The sequence below is a fragment of the Hyaena hyaena genome, unplaced genomic scaffold, assembly GCF_003009895.1.
Source record: "Hyaena hyaena isolate Hyena2069 unplaced genomic scaffold, ASM300989v1 scaffold_311, whole genome shotgun sequence".
NCBI classification, from domain to species: Eukaryota; Metazoa; Chordata; class Mammalia; order Carnivora; family Hyaenidae; genus Hyaena; species Hyaena hyaena.
The window spans coordinates 1040646-1052824 of NW_024080944.1; the positions used below are offsets into that span (position 1 = coordinate 1040646).

General features: G+C 52.0%; 1 protein-coding gene across 1 annotated transcript in view; it reads left to right on the top strand.

Annotated features, from left to right (window-relative positions):
- The first annotated feature begins 898 nt into the window (after positions 1 to 898).
- The window catches only part of SPSB4 (splA/ryanodine receptor domain and SOCS box containing 4), a 79145-nt gene continuing 67864 nt past the window's right edge, over positions 899 to 12179 (top strand). The window contains exon 1 of the mRNA XM_039248571.1: positions 899 to 1442. The gene's annotated coding sequence lies outside the window, so the exon portion shown is untranslated. The remainder of the gene's footprint in view (positions 1443 to 12179) is intronic.

Below are 12179 nucleotides of genomic sequence, written 5' to 3' on the forward strand. Positions count from 1 at the left end.
TGGGCGCGTGCTGCATTTAAGCTCTTTGGTGCCTGGCACAGAGAGAATTGGGATCAGACCATACGATTGTGGAATGGAACTGAAGTCAACTCTGGGAGCAAAGATGAGGACACCCAGACCAGGAACTTTCAATTTCCCCAAGGAAGCACCCCCTCGGCCTCCGATCTGGCCAAGCCCTCTTCCTTATCTCAGCTCAGGCTGGCGATGAAGCTGCCCACCATCATCTCTAGTAACCGGCAGAGCAGAGAGACCCACCTCCCTGAGACTCGGTGGGTGGGGAAGGCTCCGCGAAGCAGGTGCAGTGTGAAATTGGAATTTAAAAGACGAACTGAAGCCTGCTCTTTAAAAATAAAGTGTGGACACGTGTCTGAGGAAGAGGCTATTCAACCATCCTCATTTCCTGGCTGCTACTTCCCACGTGCGTTGGGTGGAGACACCAAAGCTGCCAAGTGACCGTGGGTGTCTCCTCCCTCTCAGGGGCACCCACCCTGGAGCTTCCCGCGCGCTTCAATGAATGGGGGAGGACCCGTGCACATGAATGAGTGCGGGAGTGAGGGAGTGCGCGGGTGAGCCGGCGGGTGAATGGCGACCGCGCCGACTCGGCACAGGGGCGCGGGCGCGGGCTCCACTTCCCTCTCCCGCCAGCTGGTGGCCTCGGGAAGGTGGCGGCGCCGGCAGCGGCCCGAGCTGGGACGGGCCGGGGCGCGGGATGGTGGGGGAAGGGGCGTTCCCGGCGGCCGCGCCTTCCGCGGCTATTGGATTAGTGGCCTTCAGGGATGAGCTCAGCCGGATCGGCTTTCAGCTGCAGCCTCCGGGCCGGCCGGGAAGGCGGGGAGCGGGCGGCGGCGGCGGAGGAGGGGGAGGCGGCGGCGGCTGCAGCATCCAGAGCTGGCCGCGGCGGCCGGCGCGCCCCGCGCACAAAGGCGCCCAGCCCCTGGGGAGGGCGATGAGCGCACCGCAGCCTGGGCCCGGACCCCAGCTCCAACTACCGAGACGTGCGCCCAGGGCGCCAGGGAAGACGCAGGGCGCGCCAGGGGCCAGCGGCCGAGGCGCGGCCCGTGATCCCTGAGCTCGGGACTCGCCGCCCTCCGGGTCAGGCGCGGAGCCTCGGAACGGCTAGAGCGCGGGCCTTGGCGCGTCCCCGGGATCCGCGCAGGAAGGCACTGCCCCACTCCCACCCGACCTCTCCCGCTCTCCCGCCTCGCCCGAGCGCCAACTTCCCCAAGAACGCTCCAACTCCAGGCCACCCTGCCGGGCAGAGGGGGCGCTGCTGCTGGGCACCGGCCGTGAAGACGCGCCCCTGGCCCTGGGGAGCCAGCCGGCATCTTCGAGGTTGCTCGGGCGCCCCTGAGTGGGCGGCGGCGGCAGACGCCTCTTCAGGGAGTGCAGGACCTGCCAGCGCTGGCGATTCCTCCCGGCAGGCGCTCGCCCTCTCTTTTATGGTGAGTATTGTCCAGCTTCTGGTGAGGGGCGCCCTTGGGCGCGCGGGAGCCCCGGAGCCAAGATCTGGCAGCGCGGACCTCGTGCGGGCCGGCACTCACCACAGCGGGAGCTCCTGGCACGGGTCCTATCCGGGTTCCCGGGAATTCCTCTCTGCAGGCTGTGGCAGTCCCAGCTGGTCTGGTTTTGCGCGCAGCCTTGAGGCGTTTGGGGCTGGCCCCTCTTACCGTAGGTTCGAAGTCGGCTGCTTCTCTGTGTAATGGAGACAGAACGGAAAACTGTCCCCCGAGTCACCCTGCCTGGGTTTGGGTCCAAGATCCGTCATTCACCGTCTGGGTGACCTTGGGCAAGCTGCCAAACCTCAGTTTCCTCATCCGTAGGATGGGGATGATCATGGTACCTATTTTATAGGAGTATTGGTAGGATCTACGAGGTGGTGCTTGTAACGTCCGTAGACCTGTGCCTGGCACATAGGAAGTACTCAGTCAAATGCTAGTACATTATTATTAGCGGTGTGAGCCCAAGCGCGTCACAACTTTCTGGAGCTGTAGCAGCTCCCTCGTCTATATAACGGGGACTGAATAAATTCTGGGGGTCGGGGTGGGGGACAGGGGATTCGGAGAGGCGGAAATTAAGGGCCTGGCACGCAGTAGGCTGTGATGAAGTGGTGGCTGTTCTCGTTTACTCTAGACCCTGGGATAGAGAGGCTAGTCGCCTGGCCCGAGCAGCGGGGCCAGTTTCTGGCCTTGCTTGGAGACAAACTTGGTGATGCTCAGGAAGGGAGGGGGTCGCGAGCTCAGCGAGTCGGACGAGGGTAGGAGGTGGGGTCTGGGAAGGAGGGAGGAGGCCAGAGCCTGGCGCGCGGCAAATGTGTCTGCCCGGGAGGCGCAGGACGCGCCACGGGCTCTGAGCCAGGAGGGGACACGGAGACCAGGACCTCTCTCTGGTGGGATAAGCTGAGAAAGTGGCCGCTGCAGCCTCCCTAATGGCCGACCGTGGACTGTTGCGGACTGGCATGGAGAGGAGGGCTGTTTTGTACCGCTGTCACGAAGAGGTGGAGAGTCTGGGCTCTGGAGTCAGGTTAGAGTTCGAATTCCGCCTCCACCATCAGCCCTCCGTGTGACCTTGGGCAAGTACTCTAATCTCTCCCAGTTTATTTTCTTCGTCTGCCCTATCCTCCTCCGGGGGCTGTTGGGGGGCGGGTGTGAAGAAAGGAGTTCTCTCCTCTCTAGGAATCTGAGCCCCCATCTTTCCACCCACCTTCTGCCCTCCCCGAAATCCGATGAGCCTAAATCCGGAAGACGTGAAATGTTATGCCTGAGACTCAGGGAAACGCTATTAAAAGGAGAATCCAGGCTCTGCCCACCCTCTTCCCGGCTGGCCACCGCAGCATAAGAAGAGATCAATGCACTAAATCTCTCTCAGTTTCTTCCATCTCTGTTTCCCCACCTTCTCACCTCTGTCTTCCGGCCCTATCCTGCAGCTTGTCACTCAGGCTGATGGGGGAACCTCTCCTCATCCCCTAAAACCTTCATTTGTTTTTAAAGCTCTGAAGATTACTGGAGTTTGCAGAAAGACAAAGTGTCAGTAGCATGATCTAAGCAAGCTTTACACAAGGGCATATTCTTCTGAAACACACCCTCTGATTCAATTTTTAAAACATCCTTAAAAAGTAGTAATAAGAGGAATCTAAGCCACCTTTGGTAAACAGCAAACAAAATTCAACTTGCTGGCCACCCCACTCAAATATCTCTTCAGTTGCTGTTTCTATTTTATTTCAAAGACTGATAAATTCAATTATATAAAAAGAAACTCTGCATGGGAAAGAAAGCACCATAAATAGTCAAAAGTCAAACCAGGGGGAGAATTATTACTCCTATCACAAAGGGCTATCTCTTTAATATGTAAAATGTTCCTCAAATCAATAAGCAAAAGACCAAAATTGGATAAAGACCATAAACAGTCCACACACGCAAAATGAAAGTGAAGTAATACTTAAACATATGACAAGATGCTCTCCCTCCCTCAATAAGAATGTAAGTTAAAACTGCAGTAAGCTAGGGACCCTGGGGAGGCTTGGTTGGCTGGGCTACCAATTCTTGATTTCAGCTCCGGTCATGATCCCAGGGTGGTGAGATTGAGCCCTGAGTTGAACTCCATGCTGAGCATAGAGCCTGATTAAGATCCTCTCTCTGCCCCTCTCCCCTGCCTGTGATCTTTCTATCTTTATTTAAAAAAAAAAAAAAAAAGCACTACAATAAGATTTATATTTTTTTTCACTTCTGCAGATAGTAGCAATAAGCATTTATCAGAAACCTCTCTTAAATTTTAAATAAATTAAAGTCCTCTCTATCTTAGAGACTCCTCGAAGCTGCCACGCAGTAGGATCTGGTCACCACCAGGGACTTCCAGGTCTGGTTACTGCCCTTTCCTCCTTTTGGTCATCATTTTCTTCCTGAATTGCCCTCTGCTCTGGGCCTTTCTGGTTTTGCTGCAACAGTGGAAGGACTTCCTTTTGCTGTTCCCCCTCCTAGACTACTTTTTCTCTTTGCTTTTCTTCAGATTGGCTCCTTCTCCTCCCTTGGGCAGGCCTGTCCTTGGGGGGCGTCACTCCTCTCCCAGGAAGTGGCCCAGGCCTGCGCCAGTACAGAGTTCCTCATCCGTCTGTGAAGAGACCTAGTTCAACTCACCAGACAGGGGCTGCTTAATTCCCTGAGTTGCCTGGCCTGTTGTCACACAGCCAGGTTCTTGAAAGGTCCCTTCTCTGTTGTTTTCAGAACGGAGGGTCTCAGGCAGCTCCCTGGCTAGCACAGGCCATTCTGCGTGGAAAATCAGGCAGGTGGTGGGACCCGGGGTGAAGTTACCAGGCAGGAGTTTCTGCCTCATAGTCATTTAAAAAAATTAGTACATAAATGTGTGCACTTAATTTATGTGAACATAACCATATGTGTTTGGTTAAAGAAGATCAACAGCAAAAAATACATAAAAATATCAACACATTTTTAATAAAACATGGTTCCTAAATAAGTCAACTAGTTCATCTGCTGCTGCTCAGCTCAAGAAATAAGGATCTGTTTGGAGGCTGTGGGAAAACCTGGTGTCTCTGATGAACCCTTTGGGGAAGAGGATGGTAAACCCAAATCAAGTGTCTTGAGCCTTGTGGGCCTTTCCAGGCCGGTGTTGACTGCATGTGCTTTTTGCTTCACATATTGAATTTAGAACTTAATCCCCATTTAAAGTGTGTACCTTATTTTTTAATGTGTAGTTTAATTTTGAAGAAAAGTGTGTGTTGCTTCCAATGCAAATGATACGGGAGATGTGGAGTGGATATTCCGTCTTCAGCCCAACAAGTACTTTCTAGCCTCGCCAGAGGGAGCAGGTGCTGGCTGGATGCTGGCAAGAGGTAGAGGAGAGTTGGGTGCTGGCTTTGCCAGCGAGAAATGCGGCTCGCAGTACAGAAGACTGCAAAGATGAGGATGCACAGAGATGGAGGGCTGGCAGGGAGGCTGCCCAGCCTGCTTGGGGGGAGTAATCAGCCAGGCGAGGGGAAGTGGGAAGGCTCCTAGGACACCAAGGTATGGACAAAATGTGGTGCTTGGGGGGCTCTGGCGTGGCCACTCTGAGCTAGGCCGTGCTGGGAGGCGGTGTGGGAGAAATCAGCAGGAGCAGGTCGTGGGGACTGTTGTGCCAAGCCACGGGGTGCAGCTTCCCCCAAGAAGCCACGTGGAGACGTGAATGAGAAGGTGGGTGGTGGCGTGATCAGATTTATCCCTTGGCAATGTGGATGTGGGCTTAGGGGACACCGACTGGAGTTCAGGAGCCCCATTAGGAGATCGTTGAAGTAATCCAGGCAATAGCTGAGCTGAGGGAGAGCCGGAGGCATTAAAGGAGAGAGATGGGGAATCCGTGGCAGAAACGGGGGGGTGTACAGAGAAGAACCTGGTATGCTGGAGAGGGAAGAGGCTGAGGTTCAGCCCTGGACATATACTGTTGGGTCTTCTCGTCCCCAGATGTCTGATATCCCGAGAAGGTGAGCAAGCCCCCTAGATGAGGATTGTGGTAGAAAGAGACCAGCTGGCTTTACAAGGCTGTTTGAAGGAGCACCTAATCTGGTGGGCAGAGGCTTCCCGGAAGAGGGTTCTGGTGATGAGGAGAGAAGGCAGGGCTGGATACCCAGTTTGGAAGAAACTGCAGAGGCCGGAAAGGAGAGAGAGAGGAGCAGAAATGGAATACGTGACCTAGGGGTTACCCCATGGTTTATGGGGCAGGCGAGGTGGCAGGAAGCTGCCGTGTGCTCTATACCTCCATGTGTGCACAGAAGGAGAGGCCAAGAGCAGCTCCAACGTCACCTACCTGGCGTAGCGCTGTGAAATGTCATTGATGGTGAACATGGAGCTCTGCTTTCTCTAGGAGGGAGACAAGGTTATTCTGGTTAATCAGACCACAGAGATGGCTCCCCTCTCAGCCATGTACTAGTAGATCAGTTAAGTTACATAGATTCCTGGGGCCAGGGGCTCCCTCTCACATGCCCCCCCCCCCCATCTTCTCTCTCTGTTTCACAACCGCCCTCTGGCCTCCCTGTTTTCACATTTCCTCACCAGTGCCTTTCCTCTCCTCTGCTCACTGGTATCTCAAAAATGCTCCCAGAGACCTCAGGCTTAACAGAAGGACCTTCAGAAATCCCAGCAGGTGCCTATCATGATCTCCTCAATCAAGCCTGAGGCATGAATAGCTTTGATTTTCTTTCAGGCATCCTGTGTTTTCCCACAACCAGTTAAACCAAATGGGCAAAGTTCAGCTTGGGAGATAATTGAGGGGCTGGACATGAAGGTTATTGTGTTTTCCTCATAGAATTTTCCCTAAGAGGGTCCCAAAGTGAAGCACGTTCCCCCAGCCCCTGTGGCCCAGCTCTGTTCTAGCCCGAGCCACAATGGGCCTCACAGAGGCCAGCTGCCCCTCAGAACAACCTGAATGTGTCTGGGGCTGCCCTCTGGGTGTGGGAGCCACTGCAGGGTGACCAGGCCTGCCCAGGCTGCTTGTGTATCAGGGCCTCTGGCCTCCGCAGCCTCAGAGGTGTGTCTCTTTCAAATGACCTTGCAGAGCATGCCGCCTGGGTCTCCACCCAGCAACCTCCTTCATCCCGTCCTTTGCTCTCCTTGCTGGCTGACAGCCTGAGCTTCTGCCTTGGGGGCCCCTGGCTCAGTCACACGTGGGAGGATTCCCATGGAAACCCCAGAAGAAGGAGAGGCTGGGGAAAGCCTCACTGATTCACACTCTAGGAAGACAGGCGTGAGACGGGTCCACCTGGAACCGGACAGATGGCTCTCTTTGTGAGCTCTGGGGAAGAAAAGACTTGCCCAGCCACTGGTAGTGTGAGCTCCCTGCATGCGTATAGAGGGAGAAAGATAATGGGCATCCATGGATAAAATCTTGAGGGTTCTTTAGTTCATTCCTCATCTGGGGTTTCATTCTGAATGAGCATCTTGGAATGAAGCAGCCCCTCTACTTACTATTTGTATTAAGAAAATCTTCAAAACATCCCCGTCAAACCAGGTTCAGGTAGGTATCCTTGGCTCCGTTGTACAGAGGCAAACACTACAGAATGAAGATGGAAATAAATTGCCTGAGCTCACGGAGCTCTGTACTTCCAGCTCATGCCTTGGTGGAGGTTCTTTTACTCATTTGCTCAGGCTTGTGCCTTGTGTAGACATTAACCTAGCCCTTGCTCTGAGCCAGGGCCATAGAGAGTCCTCGGGACCGCAGTGAAGGGACCCATCCCTGCTCTCGAGTTGTTTCCTAGCTGGTCTTGGGAAGGCAGATAAGGAGAGTCACAGCCTCCTGTGATAAGTCTGGTGGAGATGAGTATAAGAGCTCTGCGAGCAGGGAAGGAGGCTTCCCGGAAGTGTTGATACCCGAGCTGAATTACCCATCTGTGTGCCTGTGAGGTTGTGCAGGGAGAGGGAAGGGACGAAGGCAGCAGCGTGTCGGGACAGGAAATGTGTGGGCTTACGTGTGCCCGTTGGGAAATTCTGGCAGGTTGGTAGGGATGCAGTGAAGGTGTTTGCAGAGGATGATGGGCCAGGGGAGCACTTTGGGAGGTTAGGGTTAGGGGTCCGCACTTTATCCTGCTGTGGAAGATTGTAAGCAAGGACATGATTAAATTCGCTTTGCATTTTACAAATGCTGGAGTATATATTTTAAAGCAATATGCCATCTATTAAAGGAATTCAAATGGTATCAAATTGCACTGTTGTTCGTTTTTTTATATAGTCCTTGTCATTATTCAAACCTGTCGCTGAGTGTGACCCCTTTGGTGTGAGCTCTCCCTAGAGGGAAGTGGTCTGGTTTTATATGTTCCTCTATCCTCAGATCCCCAGGGAAGCAGCATCACTGTTGGTTACACGAAGAAATGAAATCCGTACCAACCCCTAAGTCTGCCAAAGGCCGCACTGAGAGGAGGGCGGCTCACCCAGTCATTACCAATTCCTGCAGCAAACCCTATGCCTGGGTGAGCCTGGCCAGACTGGCCTCCAAGAATGGGATTTCTGGTCCCGTGCCTATGAAGACTGCGTGTCACATTTTGCAAACTGCCGAGGCTCCTTAAGCGATGCAACCTCCACACTTCACATCTCCTCGTTTCTCTGTCGGGTTCTAGCACCCACCAGGGTCCTGGAGAGGGCAATTGGCAATTTGGGTTTTTGTTTTCTTGCTCAGTCATCATTGAAGCCCCAGTGCGGACCCTTCCAGATAATGTCATTAAGCATCCCCATCTAAGCGTAGACTAAGAAATTAAGTTTGGTTTGGGGAGAAATGTAAAAGAGGAACCATTAAGCATTGTTCAGCATGCCCTCTGCTTACTGGGTTGAGAGACGATGTTATTATTCCTATCAGGAAGTTGGACTTTGTTGTATCTCCTGTGTGCCTGGCCCAGTGCCACGTCCTGTGGTGGAGACAAGAAAGGTGACAAGCACCCATGCCTTCTGGCTGAAGGCGAAGGCAGGGACTGAGCCTGACCTGGCCACTGCTCTGTCTCTAGCTCTCAGCAGCACAGAGCCTGGCACGTGACAGCTATCCTCCAGGTGTTTGTTGAATGAATAAATGAGGACTAGGGCAGGAAGCGTGCACAGCAGTATCTAACAAAGGGGCAGACTGGATATAGACAAGAGTCAGGTGATCAGAGGCGATGACAGTGTTAGTGGCAGAACTAGGCCCCACGTCCCCATCTCCTGGCTGCATCCTCTGAAAACCAGAAATGAGACCTCCCTGAAGCTCAGTGTCCCCTCTCCACACGCACACATGGGCTCTGCCCTGTCTTTACAGCATGGTGCCTGTGTCTGTGCATGGTGGGGAGCAGAGAAGTACAGGTGAAAGATTCCTGTCCTCAGGGGAACACCCCTAGAGAAAAAAAGCAGATCAGCAGGACTAAAGAGACCAGGCCGGCTCTGGGTGGACAGAGGTGCTGGGCAGGTCCCTGAAGGCCTGGTGGATCAGGGCAGGCTTCCTGGAGAAGGTGGAGCTCTCAGGCAGGACTGGGGAGCTGAGGAAGGAAGGACTAGGGGCTCCGCCCACCTGGACAAAGACCTGAAGACTGACCTGTGGCCCTGGTTTAGGAGTTGGGACCTGCGTTACTAACTTCCTTTCTCCCAGCTCTGGCCTCGAGCCTGTTGTCCGCTGGTCATTCTGTCCCTCAATTCTGATCCTGACCATTGCCCTTGACAAGTTCCATGGGACTAAAACCAAATTACTTAGCCCCTCTTTTATTTGTTATTCACTCACCAGTTGCAGGAGACTTCAGGAGCTGGAACTTCCCTGGGGTGAAGACTGTAGAGGCAGTGAGTCTTCTTGGGTACAGGGAAGGTGAGGACAGAGTAGGGCCCCCACCGCAGACCAGGGTCTGAGCTAGAAGTGAACACATAGTCCCCTAGTGTTGAGCATTTGCACTGATCTCCATTATTTGCCGCTATGAACCACTCTGCCCTTTGCTCTGTTGCTGAATCCTAGTGCACACCCATGGCCGTTTCTTTAGGATGCATTCAGGTGCCAAGGGGCGCCTTGGTGGCTCAGTCGGTTAAGCATCCGACTTCGGCTCAGGTCATGATCTCACGGTTTGTGGGTTCAAGCCCAGCGTCTGGCTCTGTGCTGACAGCTAGCTCGGAGTCTGGAGCCTGTTTCAGATTCTATGTCTCCTTCTCTCCCTGACCCTCCCCTGCTCATGCTGTCTGTCTCTCTCTCTCTCTCTATCAGAAATAAATAAAAAACATTAAAGAAAAAAGATGTATTCAGGTGCTGAAATGGCCATGTCAGAGAACACAGTTTAAAGGAGCACTTATCATTTACTGGGTACCTCCTGGGTGCCCTGTGCCATTCCAGACAGGCTTGCAAAGGCAGGCAAGGTTAGCACAGAGTTAGCAGTACTTTTCAGGTGAGTCTCCGAGAGCTTATGTCCTTGCCCAAGGCCCAGTGGGCAGCCGGCATTCAAAGCTGGCCCTTCATGATAAGGAGCAGTCACTAGTTAGTGGACATGAACACTCTGCATGGGTCCTGCCTTGGGGGCAGCAGCAAAGGGGCCATCTGTTATAAGTCTCACCCCCAGTGTGGGCAGCCTATGGGATACCCACCTGCCACTGTTGGAGCAGAGGCCTCGAGACCCTGAGACTGGGAAGGAGAGCTCTTGCCCTCAGTGACCCAGTGCAGGTCTCCTCTGGGGATGTGGTTTGGCTGTCGCTTTCAGACACATTAAAGGTGTTTCTTCAACAGCAACAACTCCAAAGTTGGCCAGCTTGTCTATGAGGATAAAGCAGTTTCCCTTAGACATGCCCTATGTGGGCCACGCAGCCCTGATGACAGACCTCTGCCTTGTTCTTAACAGTGTGGAGGAAAATGGGAGAGCTCGGGCTTGTCCTGCCATGGCCCAGGGTCGCTCTCAGTCCTGTCACTTGCTAGGAACCTCTCTGAGCCTGGTTCCTCATTTGAATAAAGGGGCGGATGCCTTACAGTTCCTGTGAAGCGGCTGTCATGCCACCTGGCACAGAGTAGGTGCAGATACTTAAGATTAGTATTGGAGAAAGCACAGAGGAGCACATGGGGACTTTGGGTTCAGGATGGGAAGAGCTGTGCTGTCCTTTAGCCATTCACTTCGGTCAGGCTGCTTCCTCTTGGCACCTCAGTTTCCTGGTCTATTAGAATGGGACTGTAAGATGCCTTTAAGTGAATTAGAAAAATGGCAGATTCCGACCCCCTCAGTCAGTTGCTTCGGGCAGACGGTACAGACACAAAGACAGCTCTGGATGAGTGTCAGTTCTATTAACTGAGTCCCCACACACACCCTGCACCTCACACACAGTATCGTGCTTACTTCTCCTAATCTGGTTGAGGCTCAAGGGGTGAATGAAGGTTGCGTGAAGCTCGAAGGTGAATAGAGAAAAAAAGCAAGTTGTCTTGCTCAGTGAACTACAGTGTCCAGTTTTCTGGTAGACACAACTGGTCCTCCTTTCCGTTTGGGCCCTTTGGGTTCGATACCCCACCCCCTCCTCACTCCCCTGCCTCTTCCCTTTGACTCTTCCCCTACCATCCACAGAAATGGCAGCACACCTCACATAAGTTTCTGCACTTGGTTTGACTTCATCATCAGTATGTTCTTTTCTCCAGTTGCATAGTATTCCATTACATGGATTTACCATAATTTATTTAGCCTGTCTTTAGTTTTGTTTCTTTCCCAATATTTTTCTGCAAGTGATGTTGAAATGCATTACATATAGATAAAATATTTGATATATACATTATATATAGTATATATTATATGTGTCTGATGTATTATATGTATGTACATAGTTCTGCATATTTAATACTGAATAAATACTGGAAGTGGAATTGCTAGGTCAAAGGGTATGTGTATTTCCATCCTGAGGTCACACCGTTTCACCTTCACTTAAGCAACTTGTGAGCCTATCTGCTTCTCCAGGAAGGTCTTATCCAACTTTTTGAGCTTTGCTAATCTGATAAACAAAATGGCATTTCACTGTAGTTCCAATTTGTTTCTCTTTCTTTTGTTTAAATGTTTGTTTATTTTTGAGAGAGAGCAAGTAGGACAGAGACAGAAGAGAGAGAGAATCCCAGATGGGCGCCATGCTGTCAATGCAGAGCTCCCCATTGGGGCTTTGAACCCACAAACCGTGAGATCGTGACCTGAGAGGAAATCAAGAGTCCAAGGTTTAATGGACTGAGCCTCCCAGGTGCCCCCTAACCTTTTTGTCTTTATTATGCATTTGACAGAACATCTTTTCAAAGGAGCCATTTGTTTTTCTTTTTGTGTGAATTATTTGTTGTATCTTTCACATTCTGTATGTGGGTTGGTCTTCTCTTACCAATTTGTAGTAGTTTGTCATATATTTGCAATATGTGTCATAAGTATTTTCTCCTATTAAAACAATAAGCAAGTCTAACTTCTTTTATGAGTGCTTTTTGCTTTGCTGTTTGGTCATTTTCTATTTTCATTTCTTTTTTCTTTTTCTTTTTTATAATTTTTAAATGTTCTATTTATTTTTGAGAGAGAGAGACAGAGTGTGAGTAGGGGAGGGGCAGAGAGAGAAGGAGACACAGAGTCTGAAATAGCCTCCAGGCCCCAAGCTGTCAGCACAGAGCCTGATGTGGGGCTTGAACTCATGAACCAGGAGATCATGACCTGAGCCGAAGCTGGACACTTAACTGACTGAGCCACTCAGGCGCCCCCCCAACCTTTT